Source organism: Mauremys reevesii, linkage group 8 (genome assembly GCF_016161935.1).
Source record: "Mauremys reevesii isolate NIE-2019 linkage group 8, ASM1616193v1, whole genome shotgun sequence".
In the NCBI taxonomy this organism is placed as follows: Eukaryota; Metazoa; Chordata; order Testudines; family Geoemydidae; genus Mauremys; species Mauremys reevesii.
The window spans coordinates 14,776,225-14,792,851 of record NC_052630.1 but is presented as its reverse complement, the minus strand read 5'-3'; the positions used below and the strand labels follow the sequence as shown (position 1 = coordinate 14,792,851).

Genomic DNA, 16,627 nt, shown 5'->3' with positions numbered 1-16,627 from the left:
TTGCTATGTATAATCTATCGCTTCATGCACCTAAATCCAATCCTTGAATTGCTGAGTTCTAATATTCCTAAGGGTAACCATGGAGTAAGTAATACATAACTACAGCAGAGGGTAATTATTCAAGCACAATGAGAGTACAGCTTTCAGACAGCAGATGGCAGTGTTAGATTAGAAATTGAGAAGGACAAGGTGGATGAGGTAATATATCTTTTATTAGACCAACTTCTGTTGGTGAGAGATATATGCTTTTGACCTTACGTAAACCCAAAAGCTTGAAAACATGTCTCTCTCACCAACAGAAGTTGGGCCAATAAAAGATATTACCTCACTCACCTTGCCTCTGTAATATCCTGGGACAAACATCACTACAACAACACTGCATATACAAATCAAGAAGATTTTGGGCATCTGAGCAACTGCACAGTGTATTTTCTTGGGTTAAAAACAAAAGTTATATGATCCCCCTTTACATGCATGGAGAAACTTTTTTTATGTTTGTGGAAAATCCATGATATCCATGGATATCCATGGATAAAGTTAATTAGTTTTATTGGATTTTCAGTTTTAAAAAAGTGAGGTGCCCATTTTGTAAATACACAACACAGCATTGTGTGCACTGCCAGGTGTGAGTATCTCAGTCAGCCACCAGGCAGTCTGCCTATAATCCACCTTACAAGATCAAGTTAAACTAGATACCATGGTTAAACTTCACCCCAGGTGTGACTGATTGACTTCAGTGGAGTGGCACCAGGCATGAATTTAACCCAGTGGTCTAGAATTTTTCTTCAGATTTCACACAATCACACTACTACAGATGCAGCTCCAACCAAGCTAGCAACAGCAGGACTGCTAATGCAGACAGGCTGCAGACGGGCTAGGTCTACTCTTAAAATGCTACAGCGGCACAGCTGAAGCACAGATAATCCACCTCCCTGAGAGGCAGTAGCTAGGTTGACGGAAGAATTCCTCCACCAACCTAGCGCTGTTCACCCTGGGGGTAGGTCGATTGAACTAATCTCTCAGGGGGGTGGATTCTTCACACCACTGTGAGATGTAGTGATGCCAATATACAACATTTCAGTGCAGATCAACCGCAGGGGCGGCTCTAGGCATTTCACCGTCCCAAGCACGGCAGGCAGGCTGCGTTTGGCGGCTTGCCTGCGGCGGACCTCCTGCAGGCAAGCCGCCGAAGGTAGCCTGCCTGCCGCCCTCGCGGAGACGGCAGAGCGCCCCTGGCGGCTTGCCGCCCCAAGCACATGCTTGGCGTGCTGGGGCCTGGAGCCGCCCCTGATCAACCGTAATGCTGAGTAGGTTTAGGTGATGTTGTGGCTCAAATGCAAGTGGCCAGCCTGCACTAGCTCATTTCCCATCGCTGTCCCTGGCGGGCTGCACCTGGCGGTGCAATGCTGGGAAATGTGAAGAACAATGCTAGCGCATTCACAGCCATCGTATCACATTTCACTCATTGTTCTTACTTCGCTTTTTAAAAGTGCGTTAAGAGCCAGAATCTTGGACTTCTACATCTTTCTAAATACAGGACACATGGCTGTTCCTGGATGTACACGGCTGGCAACTCTGACCTCAGCCCTCCTTCCACGTCATTATCTCATTGTACTATAGCCAACATACCATTAACTTGCCTGAAACTTCACCGGTGCCTCACACAGCCTGAAAGAATAGGAGTTCCCAGAAAGGGCCCCATCCTGCAAGCAGCTAAGTGCTCTCAGTCCCACTGAAGTCAACAGGAGTGAGTGCTCAGCACCTCACACGAGTAAGGGCTGTGTAGGCTGTACTAACTATGTGCCTTAGCCGGTGAATCTGGTTATAAAATCTACTGTTTACACAGTGTCAGTATAATTTCAAAATGTGGCTGAATTTTATTGTTTTGGCTACCACTGTTAAATAAAGCACCTGTCATGTGCATGTTGAAGGTGTGTCAGTAAGGGAATGGGCGTAGCCAGAGCTCACTTAGCTGGAGGCCATCAGGGAAGCCCATAGGCAGCCGTTCAACGCTGCCATAATTCAGAAGGGAGATAAGGTGGGTGAGGTAATATCTTTTATTGGACCAACTTCTGTTGGTGAGAGAGACCAGCTCTAGAGCTTACACACAGCTCGTCTTCAGGTCTGGGAAAGCTACGCCGAGTGTCACAGCTAACTACAAGGTGGAACAGATTGTTTAGCACAGGGGTCGGCAACCTTTCAGAAGTGCTGTGCCGAGTCTTCATTTATTCACTCTAATTTAAGGCTTCACATGCCAGGAATACGTTTTAATATTTTTAGAAGGTCTCTTTCTACAAGTCTATAATATATAACTTCTGTTGTATGTAAAGTAAATAAGGTTTTTTAAATGTTTAAGAAACTTCATTTCAAATTAAATTAAAATGCAGAGCCCCCCGGACCAGTGGCCAGGACCCGGGCAGTGTGGGTGCCGCTGAAAATCAGCTCGTGTGCCGCCTTCGGCACCCAGGCCATAGGTTGCCTACCCCGGTTTAGCATAAATAATTAGCACATATTCTAAAGGTCCATTCAAGGGAGAGTAGGATGGACAGAGCAACAACTACCCTGCATACAATTTAGAAGGGCCACTCTAAGTTGAGCCAGGCAGGACTCCAGCAGGGCCCAGAATCTCAGAGAGATGGAGGATCTGACCCTAAATAGCACTGCATGGTCTTTCAGTACAGGGGACATTCTGCGATTCAGGGGGCATTCGCTCACAGGCTCTGTGCTCATCAGCATTTAATGGCATTATTTCTCAGCCAGACCCTGCCCCCCGCCCCCCACTCCCTCCCACTTTGTCAGTTTCATAGGCCAGGCCACGCTAGTGTACCCCATATGTACCAGCTGTGAGAATGGCAACAGGCTGTGAAATGGGAAATTAAAGATTTCTGGTTGCACACACAAGCCAGCACAAACAACAGGAGAGCACTGAAAGCTGAAACGGAAACATCGAAGTGAGGCAGAGACTCATTTTAATACCACAAAGCCATTTCTGAGGAACCAAACTGAACCAAAGAGCAACAAACCAATAGGTGGGAAGGTAACAATGCTGTTGCAGCTGTTTTGGCCTGGTTCATTTTAGTATACTGATAACTTTGGTTTGTATACACATCTGTTGTGGAGAAATATATACTTTTTCATTCTGATATCAGTTGTAAATTATTCAAGTAGTTAAATAAAGTTTTTAATAATAAAAAAAAACCCTATGAAAAGCAGAAGGCATTCCCCAGGGTTATCTCAGAAAGGATGCCAAAATGGAACACCACAGGATTCTGCTGGCAAAACGTCTTGTTAATTACACTGGCACTTTGCTTCGGGTCTCACTGAGGAATGGATAAAACTGGTGACAAAAGACACCTGCAACAAGACTTTCCCCAAGATTTTTCTGTATGATTGTGTGTCCTCTGAAACGCAGAATTAGTGAAATTTCAGGAGACTGAAAATGTTGGGGGTTGAGTTATGAGACAAATGCAAAGTGCTTATGAAATCATGACAGTTTCACCAGGAAGCATAGCGGGAATTTTCAAAGTTGAGGCCTGCAAAAATTTCAGCGAGGAGGAATGGTCTCTCTTCTTCCATCCCACAAAAGCCATGTGAACTACTGAATTAAAAACAGGGCAGAAACCAAGGAGGCCCCATGTTCTAGTTCCACTGATTGGCCTTAATACTTTACAAAGTTTATTTAATTATTATTGTCCCCATTTCACAGCTGGCAAAACTAAGGATCAAAAGTGAACCAAGGTTAAGTCACTTGCTGAAGATGATACAGCAAATCAGTCTCAGGGAAAGATTACAATCCTGCTCTAAACAACTGTACCATAGTGCTATGAAATGCAAGTAATTGAACCTCTGAGTCTCAATCTCACAATTATTTTTTTTTAAAAAGGTGCTTTTATTTTCCACAGGTAAAATTTGCTATATGCAGGATTTATGTTACCCACAGTTACATCCAGGCTGGTTAGTATTATTATCTCAAAAAGATGCTACAGATTTGAAAAATGAGACTCAGAACATGTAGGTAAATTTCTTGAGGTGCAGTGGAAGCGGCTTTGCGGGTTAACTCTATTTTAAGGCAATATTTTACATGTAACAATAATACTATTTTCATCTTCCTTCATGAGCTCTCACAGAACATTACAAAATATCATTGCTTCAAACATCTCTGCTGGCAAGACTCCCACCTACAAATGGAGGTATTAAAGCTGAACGTTACACGGGGATTTTAGAGCAGATTTGGGAATAGAATTCAGGTCTCCTGACATCTTCTGCCCTGTTCTAATCACCTGATCTTACTTGCTCTGAAGTGCAAAGACCTTTTCTTATACATTGCCTTTAAAGACCACATCATGCAGGCTAAGAAACGCACTAAAGCACATTTAGGTTAAGAGATGCTCAAATATGGGGCATGAACTCAATCCCTGACAAGGCAGAATGGGGGCCACACAGAACCCTTGGCCATGGGATAAATTGGGGGACCTTGGTATGGGGGAAGGAAAGAATGGGGGCAGAGAGGAAAGGGGGTGCACACAGAGCCTCCGCCATGGAGAAGATGGGTATGGGGGGATAGACAGAGCCCCTGGCTTGGGGGAGGAAGGGGGAAACCTGACATGGGGAAGAAGGAATGCAGGTGGTGGAGAGTGGTGAGAACGGGGGCACACACAGAGCCCCTGCCATGAAGGGGAGAATGGGGGACCTTGGAATGAGAGGGCACACCCCTGGCAAAGGGAGGCTGGGGGAGTTGCAGGGAGGCCCTGAAATAGAGTTTGGGAGGATGGCACACTGAGGGTCTTGGGGTGGAACAGAGGAACGCCAGGAGCCCCTGGTGGGTGCACTGAGCTTGGCACCAGAAGCAATGACGTGGGTGACCCCCTAGTAATTCTCTGGTGTAGACGAGAAAGTTCCATCGAGTGCAATCCCCTCCTGCACTCTTGGGACTGTCTAAAACACCACATTTCTGGGTTAACACCTGCGTGCTGTCTCCCTGCACAGGTATTAATGTTTCCGTTTCAGAAATAGTCGCCTTTATCAAGATCAGTGTTTCAAAATGATACCTTTGAGTGTGTGTGCAGAGAGCGCAACTCTCGTTAATATTTGAGCTAGGTTAGATGATTTGGTGTGAACCTGTTCCCACATATTTACTTACAGTGGGATGTATGTGTTAGCTGGAAACGGCAGGCAACTGACAGGAAAACAGGTGTGCACTAACACGTCAGACAAATGCAAATACCCAGTCATCTCATAAAACATGGTATAAGCTACACATACAAAAGTACTTAAGGTAAAAGGCAACGCTTCAGGCATCATCGAGTTCCATGTGCTCCCGTTCCAGTGATAGCTGGCATGTAAAGAAAGAGCCTTGAACAAAAGCATTTTCATCTTACAAGACTAACGAAAACCAGGAGGGAGCAACAATAAATGAATGCAGAATGAAATACCTGAATGGAAAAGAGCTGTGGTGAAATTAGTATTATGCATTCATAGATTCTAATTGAAATCCATCCACATTAGTCACATAAATCAAACAAGGCAGGTCATTTATCTTTGAAAAAAAAAAAAACTTCCTACAGCCTTATAAGAGCTCTCAGATTGGTCACCTCTTCCGGGTGGAGACTTGTGTCTCACTCCCTCCTGAGCAGGGTTTTAAGGCAGCACAGCTCCCTGATCTACAGTGCGATATCCCCAGCAAGCCAGACTGTCTAAACAGGCCAGTGCCTGCACTTTGCTTTCTCTCCAAGGGCTCTGAGCAGTGTATTGCCTGCAGTTATCAGTTACCACACAGCTCCTTCTAAGCAAGCACATTACTTTTTAAGGTAAAAGCATTACAGAGAAAACATGTAAAAACAATAAAAGTTCCTAAACACGTGTTAAAAGCTTATGGGATCTCACCCGTTAGTCTGATGGGGTCCTAGTAGGTCAAGTCCTTTCAACCCCTTCTGCAAGGATCAGGGCCCTCCTTAGATAGAAAGTCCTGTTGGTTTGCTGGATCAAAAAGAAGGCCCTGACTTGGTTTAAATTCAGGCTATTTATCCAAATGTCTTTTCTTTGTCTGTTGGTCTCTGCAGCAAGTTTGAACTAGTATATGCCAGCCTCCCCAGAAGGGAGCACCTCTCTCTGCAGGCTACCTTACAACCTGGCAGATCTGCCTTTATCACCCCCAACTATTCTTAGCTCCTGGAGGACCTGTGATAGTCCCTCCCCCTCCAGTCCCATGGAGCAGAACACAATCATACATAAACCATAAACCCCAAAGACACTGCCTGGGGTTGCGAGATCTGTCACCTCTCTCCCCTTAGAGATCCTGGCCCACAAGAATACATAAACTTAATCTGGTAAAGTCTTGCAAGGATATTGCAGGAAAATGCCATATCTGTGCTGACCGCTGCTTCCCGCAGCTCCCATTGGCCAGGAATGGCGAACCGCAGCCACTGGGAGCTGCAGGCGGCCTTGCCGGCGGACGATCAATGTAAACAAACTGTCTCACGGTCCACCAGCGGATTACCCTGACGTAGGGCCACAGGTTGCCCACCACTGCACTAACCCCCCGTTTTTGTCCTATGACTAATGAGGTGTTAACTGGCCTCTTCACCTCGATTGGTCCTTCACAATATGCATTAACTACTTATGTTAAATAAGCGGTTGTATTTGTATTTAGCTTGTATTTACCTTGTATTTAGCTGTGACACTCCGAATGCCTTTCCCAGGACTGAACAAGAGCTCTGGGTAAGCTCAAAAGCTTAGGCTATGTCTATACTACAACGATAACTCGACCTATGTTAGGTCGACTTACAGCCACGCCATTAATTACTGCAGTGGCTGGTGTCCACACTACCCTCCTTCCGTTGGTCGTGCGCGTCCTCACCAGGAGTGCTTCCACCCACTCAAGAGGGGCAGTGTGGGGGACAGAGCCAGGGCTCTCAGCTCTATGCAGCTCCCAACTGGAAGTCCAGCTTCCCTCCCAGAGCTTCTCGCCTTTCCCTCCCAGCCAGGAGAAGGGGGGCAGCCGCTGGGGGCTTCTCGCCTCCAGCAAGGGGATCCATACCCAGAGTCCAGTCAGCTCCGTCAACCTAAGCTACCGCCTTTTGGAGAGACGGATTACCTACGCCAATGGGAGAATCACTCCACCAGCATAGGCAGTGTCTTCACTGAAGCACTCCAGTGTCACAGGCTGCAACCGCTATAGCAGTTTATGTGTAGACATAACCTCAGGTCACATTTCAAAGTTTATCTTTGCAATCATAAGGGCAAGAGGCTTAAATTTAAGGCTTAGATTCCAGAACACAGTTAGGCAATCTTGAAATATCCAGAGTCATGAAGCAATTTGTGCCATTACACACTGGCTGCTGCTCATAATTAGACATTGTTGCTCTTGTTAGAGTCTCAGGGTCTTCATTTGAGGAGTCCATGGCCATCCAAGACAAACTTCAATTATCATAATAAAACTTGGTATTTCTAAAACACCCTCTCATACAAGGCTCTTAGAGACCTTCCAAACAATTAAGTTTCACAACATTCCTGTGAGGTTGGCCAGCATTAGCATTCCCATGTTACAGATTAAGAAATCATACCACAGAGGGGGAAAGTGACTTGCCCAAAATCACAAAGGAAATCAACGGCAGATTCTTCTGGACTCTGTCAAACTGTCTCATACAATAACACAAACAGGACACACTTTGATCTAGAGAGACTACGATAAAATGTTTCCATCTGTACGAAGTAGTAGCTGCCCTTCGTTTTTAATTTGGGGACATTTTGTTTTCGTGGAAACTTTTGTCAAACCAGATACAATTTTGCCAAAATATTCAGTTTAACGGAAACAGGATTTTCCAACGAAAAACTGTTTTGATAAAAAAAAAGCTGGTCAGCTCGATCGCTAAGTGCAAACATACTTTCTCTACCAGAAGGCTGACAAAATGCCGTTGGGTGGGATTATTCCAGTTCTGACAAACCCTTTCAGCTTGCCTCGATACGATACCAATGATAAAGCACTCAGGAGGCATTTGGATTTCTGGACTCACCTCAATAGCTATGGTTCTATACAGATGGTGTATCATGTCCTGGGGCTAACTGGTCTTAGAATGTCCCACTGGAAAGGGTGGGATGTTGCAGTGTAGAGTTACAATCGCTCAGCTGTAATAAGAGCAGGTCTTTTGTTACGGTCATTGTATTCATTAGTTTCATGCATTATGATAGATGGAGGTGGTGCCCTGAGGTTCTCCCATTTGCTGTTTGTTCGGGAGCCACCGGTCAGCTTTGTTTCGCAGTCTCCTAGGCAGGAAACAGAACCTGTTGCCGTAGTACTGAGGTACCTGCCCCCCTAAGCAACTCAGAATTATGTAACACAGCACAGAAGTAGGTGCAGGTAACTAGGGCCTCCGCCGCTTAAATACTGCAGAGCCATACACAAGGAACTGAGGAGGTGAAACACAATATGCGCCCCCCCCACAAAGTAAGGACAATATCTCCCAGGCTGATCTCCCCTGCAACACTGTCCTGAGAGTTTTCAAACTACGTAAGAGCTACAAATGGGCGGGGGGGGGGGACCCAAACCACACAGGGGGAGTTTGCTAGCGACTGCACGGCCAACAGTTACAAAGCTGTTTAGACAGACAACACTGCAGAGTCCACTCAGCTGGTTCTGATTCAGTCCAATTTTGGGAGCCTGTGGGGAGCATCATTGGGTAATACCTAAGCTCTCCCCAAGCCCATGCTGTCACCATTCTTTCCTATTAGTTCCTGAACTCTTCAAGCCGTGCTTAGGCCATTCAGGGGAACAAACCTTCACCTGTCTTATCACAGCTAGTTAAGTTCATCTTCCCTATAATAATAGTACCTGAGGTCACCACCTCATCAGCCCACCCACAATCACAGTCACAATCTAGTCCACAAACCTCCTTCCTCTTCTGTACATCCCTGGGAGATATGTGGCCAAAGCTACCCAATGGGCCTCACAGGATCTTGAGGCTTTGCAGTGGGTAGATGCTGGGAAGGGAAGAGTTGTGAAAGGAAAATAAAAGGCCCAACTATAGCATCTCAGGTCACAATAGGACCAAATTCTCAGCTTTAATCCATAGGCTATTGGGCCCATGCTGTTACACTGAGGGTTCTTGACACTGCTGAGACAAGGTGCCTTGTTTTTACACCACCGGAGTGGTTCAGGGAGCCTCATCATTATTGAGAATCAGGCCCATGGATTTTCAGGTCAATAGAACCCACTATGATCATCTAGTCCAGTGGTCACCAACCGGTTGATCGCAATCAACTGGCCGATCCTAGAGGCTCTCCCAGTTGATCGCGATCTCTGGTGGCAGTGCAGTGTGGCTGCCGCTAAGGCAGACCCCCTGCCTACCCTGGTCCCACACCATTCCCAGCAGTGGCCACTGCAGCCCCGTGGCCCCGGGGGTGAGGGTCTCCCTCTGTGCGCTGCTCCTGCCTGAAAGCCCTGACCGGGAGTCACCAGAGGTAAGTGCTGCCTGTACCCCATCCCGAACCTCAACCCCAACCCTCTGCCCCAGGCCGGTGAAAGTGAGTGAGGGTGGAGGAGAGAGAGCGACAGAGAGACAGGGGGATGGAGTGAGTGGGACGGGGCTTTGGGGAAGGGGCAGGGCCTCGGGGAAGGGGCGGGGTAGATCCTGAGTTGCCCTTAGATTAAAAAAGTGATCTTGGGCATAAAAAGGTTGGAGACCACTGATCCAGTCCGATCACCCTGCCTAGCACAGGCCATAGGAATCCATTCAGTGATTCTTGCAGTGTTTGTAAAGCACCCTGAGAGCCACACAAGTTCCCAGGAGTAACAGCAGAAAGGGTTTAAAACACAGACATGGCTGGTGGTTGGTGGGAAAATCCTCAGCAGCCGCAGCACAGAGAGGCGGGATTCTGTAACGATCGCTACGAAGAGAGAAGATAATCGTGAGCCCCAGAGAGTTCCTTAACAGGCTGAAGAAAGCTGGTTGTTTGTGACTGCGGCACAGAAGGCTCACTCGGCATCAATTTTGGAAAGCAAGGGATCGGTCTCATGATTTGATGGATTATCTAGTGCCCTGCACAAGCCCCAAGGTGCTTTATGGACTGTATGCAGGCAGGTCTTGCTTCACTTCACCCATCACCGAGCAACAGCCACTTCTAACGTGGGATGCAGCGTCCATTCTCATGGAGCATACGCTACCACAGGTACTGAAAAATACCTTGGGCTACTGACACGCAGCGTAGGCCCAAAGCTGGAATCCAGCCAGGGCACTGGCACCAACAATACTCTGACTTGAGCCGAAAGGCCCCATCTTTCACAATCCCAAATGAGTAAGGCCTGTTCTAAATCTACTTGAGAAATGTTTACTGGGAGCTTGGGAACCCAGCTGGGGTATTGGTTCAACAGTACCTCAAGGAGAACAGCATTCAGAGAGAACAGTATTAACTACTGAAACTCCAACTCCTCTTCTTGAACACCTGGGCTTTTCCCGGAAGGTCTTCTAGCTAAGCACTGACTCAGCCTGAAGATGCCTAGCTACTGAGATTTAATAAATCCACAGCCCAAGGCAGAATAGCTGCAGAGCACTATTAAATTATAGAAATCAGAGATGAGAAAGATGTATTAGGTCATCTCCCTGCCAATGCAGGATTAGTTCAGAGGCAGGAGGCTTAGAAATAACCTCAAATACAGTTCAGCGGCAGTGGGGCAGCAGGTATCATGGCATCCAGAGACCAGCTAATATTTAGCATAAAGAAGTTCAGTTATGTTGGTCACAGATACTGTGGAACAGTTTGATAGAAATTGTAGCTCTGGGGCATCTACTGTGCATATTGTGGTTGCGTGAATGATCCTGCACTAGCCTGTAAGTGAGGGGTAGAGGGATGTCATTTTAAGGTGGCCGATTGGTACAGCTAGTCTCAATCTGACCAGGAGGTGTCTCTGAGTGACCAGGTCCATCCCGAGGAACGCTCGAGAGACAAAAGCATCACAGTGACTAGAGAATCTAAGGATGGGTGTATAGGGCTGAAGAACAGCAGGTAGGTAACTCACATGGGGTTAAGTTTTTTAATTGTCTAATTTTGTAATTAGCATATGCACACAGAGACAATGTGGCTGTACACCTCGCCTTTGCACATGCAAAATGGGTACCCGGGTATTTGTGTGCTATTTAAGCTTGTAACTCCTTGGCACAAGGACACTCTCTTATTTTTGTTTGTAAAGCAAAGTGTCATTTAAAGGGAACACCTGTTTATTAATAATACTGATACATACTGTAAATAGCTTTGGATGGGGAACCCTTTACATCAGCGTAAATAAAACCACCCCTGTTCTGCAAATGAATTCCACCACTAAACAGGTTATTTTCATAGACTGAGCCTGCATTTCACCCTGACTCATGTCACATCGCCTGCTCATCCAGATTTGCAAGAGAGCCCCTTGTAGTGAGAGCGGGAGGCTGGGAGTGATCTGGCTCATGACTCACAAAATCTTTCCTGATGGTTGCAGTATCAGAATATAAACAGAGCAGATCCTCTGTGCCTCACTGCCCCTCCTTGTAGCTACCTCGCAGGGACGTTGCCAGGCTGAATTATTGTTGGTGAAGCTCTTTGAGCTCCTACAATGAGAACCCCTCACTGTTACAGGTAGGCACGGCAGATGCATCAGCACCACAGACAGACAGCTGAGCAGAGGGGCTAATCCCTCTGGAGCAGCCTGGCTCAGCCCCTGTCAGTCGGTGCTTGTGCAAGACAAAGCGGCATTATTGGTACAGGCAGAGCGGGGTGTTGGGACAGCCTGGCTGCAGCCATACAGAAAAACCCCTCTGCCTTGGGCTGGCGGCGCCCCAGGCGGGACACAGCTGGGGCTGCTGGACAGCGGAGCCCCCTAGCCGAGAGCCTGGCTGTAAACCAGCGCCTCCCGCCCCCTTTCGGCAGCGAGCACGAGTGTAAACAGCCCCCTGGAAAGTCAGGTGCATTCACGCGGGGCTTTTCCCCGCGGCGCGGATTTTCCCAGCCCCGGAAGCCCCAGCGCTGCCCTGGCTCCAGCACTGGACTCCTGCCCAGCCCTGACTCACGGCTCGCTCCGCTCCAGGGATTCCCCAGCCCCCGGGCTCAAGCCGCTATAAAGCGCCCGGCGGAGACACCACGCTCCGTCCGCACTGAGCCACGCCGGGGGCTGCTGCCTGCCGGGGGAGGCTTTAGCTGGGGTGGGGGTGGGGGGGTTGAGCCCCTCCACACTCGGGCCCATCAAACCGAATCCACGCCCCGCGGGCCAGCTGCCAACCCGCTCCCGCAGCTGCCAAGGTTTAATCGGCGGGCCCCGGAGACTGGAGCAGGCAGGAAAATGGGGAGGACACAGGCAAACACCCAGCGAGATGCACCCCCTCTACCCCCGCCCCCAACACCCCCTCCCAGGTTCTCTGCACCCCGCGCCTAGCCCGGGGACCCGCCAACCACACGGCGTGGTGGGGCGGGGCGAGGCCTGCCTCCCCCTCGCCTGCTCCCCAGGCACCGATCTCCGCCCTGCCGCAGAAAAATCCCCTCCCTGACCTGGCCTTCCTCGCAGCTGTTTGTGCTGGGGCATGTCACGCTCCTCCGCGGCTCAGCTCTGCCGCCCCCTGCTGGCCTCCTGCGGCTGTTACCGATTCCCGGAAAATTCTCAATTTCATTCACAACGCTCCTTTTGCAAGAAACCGAAACTCCTGACTACCGGGAGCGGGAGCCCTGCCAAGGAAGAAGGGAGAAAGAAAGAAGTTTCGCTGGCGGGGGCCGGTTGTATCTCGCCCCGCCTTTAACCGAGCAATGAACCCCACAGCTCGTGACCGCTGCAAGTTTTTAATAACTCGCCAGAGTTTTTAGAAACAAGCAAAGAAAGAGGAACGAATAACTGGCCCCTTGTAGGCAGCCCGGCACTGAGTCTAGATTAGTAGCAGCAGGTCCCAGGGCTGGCAAGCTGCAAAGCTGGCAAAGAAGACAGAGGCTTTATCTACGCTAATATACAGAGGACAGATACTGGAGTGCTAGGTAGAGTCTGACTTTAAAGCACTGTATGCATAGCAGCATGGGCTTGTCTACACTTAAAACACTACAGCAGGATGGCAGCACACTGTACAGAAGAACGTAAGAATGGCCATAGTGGCTCAGACCAAAGGTCCATCTAGCCCAGTATCCTGCCTTCTGACAGTGGCCAATGCCAGGTGCCCCAGAGGGAATGAACAGAACAGGGAATCATCAAGTGATCCCATCTCTTGTTGCTCGTTCCCAGCTTCTGGCAAACAGAGGCTAGGGACACCACCCCTGCCCATCCTGGCTAATAGCCATTGATGGACCTATCCTCCATTAATTTATCTAAGTCTTTTTTGGACCCTATTATGGTCTTGGCCTTCACAACATCCTCTGGCAAGGAGTTCCACAGGTTGACTGTGTGTTCCTTTTATTTGTTTTTAAACCTGCTGCCTATTCATTTGATTTGGTGACCCCTAGTTCTTGTGTTATGAGAAGTAGTAAACACTTCCTTATCTACTTTCTCTACACCAGTCATGATTTTATAGACCTCAATCATATCTTCCCTTAGCCGTCTCTTTTCCAAGCTGAAAAGTCCAAGTTTTATTAATCTCTCCTCATATGGCAGCCATTCCATGCCCCTCATCATTTTTGTTGCCCTTTTCTGAACCTTTTCCAATTCCAATATATCTTTTTTGAGATGGGGTGACCACATCTGCACGCAGTATTCAAGATGTGGGCGTACCATGGAATTATATAGAGCAACATTATATTTTCTGTCCTGTTATCTATTCCTTTCTTAATTATTCCCAGCATTCTGTTCACTTTGTTGACTGCTGCTGCACATTGAGTGGATGTTTCAGAGAACTATTCACAATGACTCCAAGATCTCTTTCTTGAATGGTAACAGCTAATTTAGACCCCATCATTTTATATGTATAGTTGGGATTATGTTTTCCAATGTGCATTACTTTGCATTTATCAACATTGAATTTCATCTGCCATTTTATTGCCCAGTCACCCAGTTTTGAGAGAACCTTTTGTAGCTCTTCACAGTCTGCCTGGGTCTTAACTAATTTTGTATCATCTGCAAATTTCACCACCTCACTGTTTACCCCTTTTTCCAGATCATTTATGAATATGTTGAATAGGACTGAGCCCAGCACAGACCCCTGGGGGACACCACTATTTACCTCTCTCCATTCTGAAAACTGACCATTTATACCTACCTTTTGTTGCCTATCTTTTAACCAGTTACCAATCCAAGAGAGCATCTTCCCTCTTCTCCCATGGCAGCTTACTTTGCGTAAGAGCCTTCGGTGAGGGGCCCTGTCAAAAGCTTTCTGAAAATCTAAGTACACTATATCCACTGGATCCCCTTGGTCCACGTGCTGTAGCACTTCAGGCCACATCTACATTACAAAATTATGTCGAGCTAATTTACGTCCGCAGTCGGCCACAACCGTTATTAAATCACCTGTGAGTGTACATGCTTGGCTGCTTGTATCGGCAGTGCATGTCCTCACCAGGAGCACTTGAACTGATTGCATTGCCAGCGTGGGGCATTGTGGGACAGCTCCTAAAAGCCACCAACAGTCGACGTAAGCAATGTAGTGTCTGCACTGACACTGCATCGCCTAATTACATCAATGGTGACACTACGTCTTTCGGGGAGGTGGTGTCACTAAATTGGCATAGAAAAGCACTCAGGTCAGCAGGAGCCAAGTTTAAGAGAAGACACTTCCACAGCTAGGTCGACACAAGGCAGCTTACGCTGACCTAACCCTGTAGTGTAGGCCAGGCCTCAGTGTACACATCTCCTATGTCAGTGGTCCCCAACCCTTTCGTCTGGCAGGCGCCAGACAAAGGACCGTGGTGGCAGTGGAGCATCCACCGAAATGCCGCCAAATTTCTGCGGCGTTTTGGCGGCAACGCCTCTCAATGACATCGCTTGTTGGCGGCAAGTGGCGTCATCGAGAGGCGTCGCTGCCGAATTTCTGCAGAAATTTGGCCGCATTTCGGCGGATGCTCCACCGCCGGCCAGGACGTGGGCGTATTTAGATGCCCCATGGGCGCCATGGCGCCCATGGGCACTGCGTTGGGGACCCCTGTCCTATGCCAATAGGGAGGGTTCTCCCGGCAGCCTAAGTAATCCATCTCCTCAAGAGGATTTAGGTCAGTTTAACTATACTGCTCAGGGGTGTGGATTTTCTAGCACAGACCAGGCCTTAGCTTATGTCGCTTTGGAAGCGGTTTACACTGAACTGGGAAAAAGCCACTCTTATTTCAGAATGAGGCCTGGCCTACACTAGAAAATTCTGTCGTTGGCCTAGCTACCATCTTTGGGAGGGGGAGTGGATTAGCCACACCGACCAGAGAACCCCTCCCGTTGGCATACGGAGCATCTACACTTACACGCTATAGTGATGCAACTGAGCTCCGATGGTGTTTCAAGTATAGACATGTTTTAAATGGTTTCAGTGAGTAGTTTGAGTCCCATTACAAGATGTGGCATTCGCAACCCCATGCCATTCAAAGGAAGTTTCCATCCACAGAGAAGATGAATGACAGAGACCAGAAATTGCTGACTCAATAGTGAGCAGTTCCTTCATCGAAGTGCCATATCATGCATCGATATGCTAAATGACAACTTCTCCATTCAATCCGAATAAGTCAGCAATTTTGAGACGGAAAAAAGTTGGGTAATCAAGACCACCCCATGACAAATTCAGAACCTAGTTATAGTCACTCAGACAGCACATGCCTCCAATATTAAACTGATAAAACTTTTATCAGAGAATATTATAGAGCACAAGTTATTGAATACACATTATAAATACGCCAATTATACCAGTTTGTGTTTGTCAAAAACAAGGTTATAACCATGAATTGCAAATGAAGAGAGAGAGAGAGAAAAGTTGTATGAGCTGATAATTGCCCACAGTAGAAAAGACTAAAGGATTAATGATTAAGCATATAACAGAAAAAAAAAAGGAGACTAGTTAGTTAAATCAGTTCAAAGATCCTTCAGTCTTGTTGCTTCTCAATTAGTGGTCTGGATCATGTTATCCTCATATTGGTGGTGTCCAGTAACACCAATATAGATGTCCCTTGACCAATGGATAGTATTGGAAACCATCAACTGCCTCATCAGCTTGGTGTAGTGTCTGGGCACAATACAGTCCTGGAACACAGTCTCATTCTTGGGGTCCCAGGTGCCCAGTGCTCTGATGATCAGCATGTGAACAGAACTAGAGTATCCCCCTTCTCACAAGGTATCCGTCAGGCTTGAGCTTAGCCAAAAGCCTCAGGAGAAGTGAAGCTGCCTCTCTGCCTTGGCACAGTAGCACTTGCCTGAGATTGTAGTGCAGGGCAGGGGGAAGCCAACTACTCTCAGAATGTGCACCAGAAGACTTTTTAAAAAATACAATATTTGTCTGAGTATAAAGCTTAGACCAGGTTACGGGCACGGGCGACTTTTTGGGATGGGATTATTTAGGGGTGGTAAATGAAAGTATGGTGGGGTCACCATCCTTTAAGACATTTTTCATGATGGAGCCCCTACACTAGAATTCACCTCCCTCTCTTGGTCTGACACAATCCAGAAATGTGGTCATCTTCAGAGGGTTCCACAAGCCTCCTTTGTTTTCCCATCCTTTTTCAG

At 47.6% G+C, this 16,627-nt stretch overlaps 1 long non-coding RNA gene across 1 annotated transcript in view; it reads right to left on the bottom strand.

Annotated features, from left to right (window-relative positions):
• The window catches only part of LOC120370569, a 53,171-nt gene extending 40,631 nt beyond the window's left edge, over positions 1 to 12,540 (bottom strand). Inside the window, exon 1 of the long non-coding RNA XR_005583807.1 lies at positions 12,511 to 12,540. This is a non-coding gene — a long non-coding RNA (uncharacterized LOC120370569). The remainder of the gene's footprint in view (positions 1 to 12,510) is intronic.
• Between the last annotated feature and the right edge of the window lie 4,087 nt (positions 12,541 to 16,627).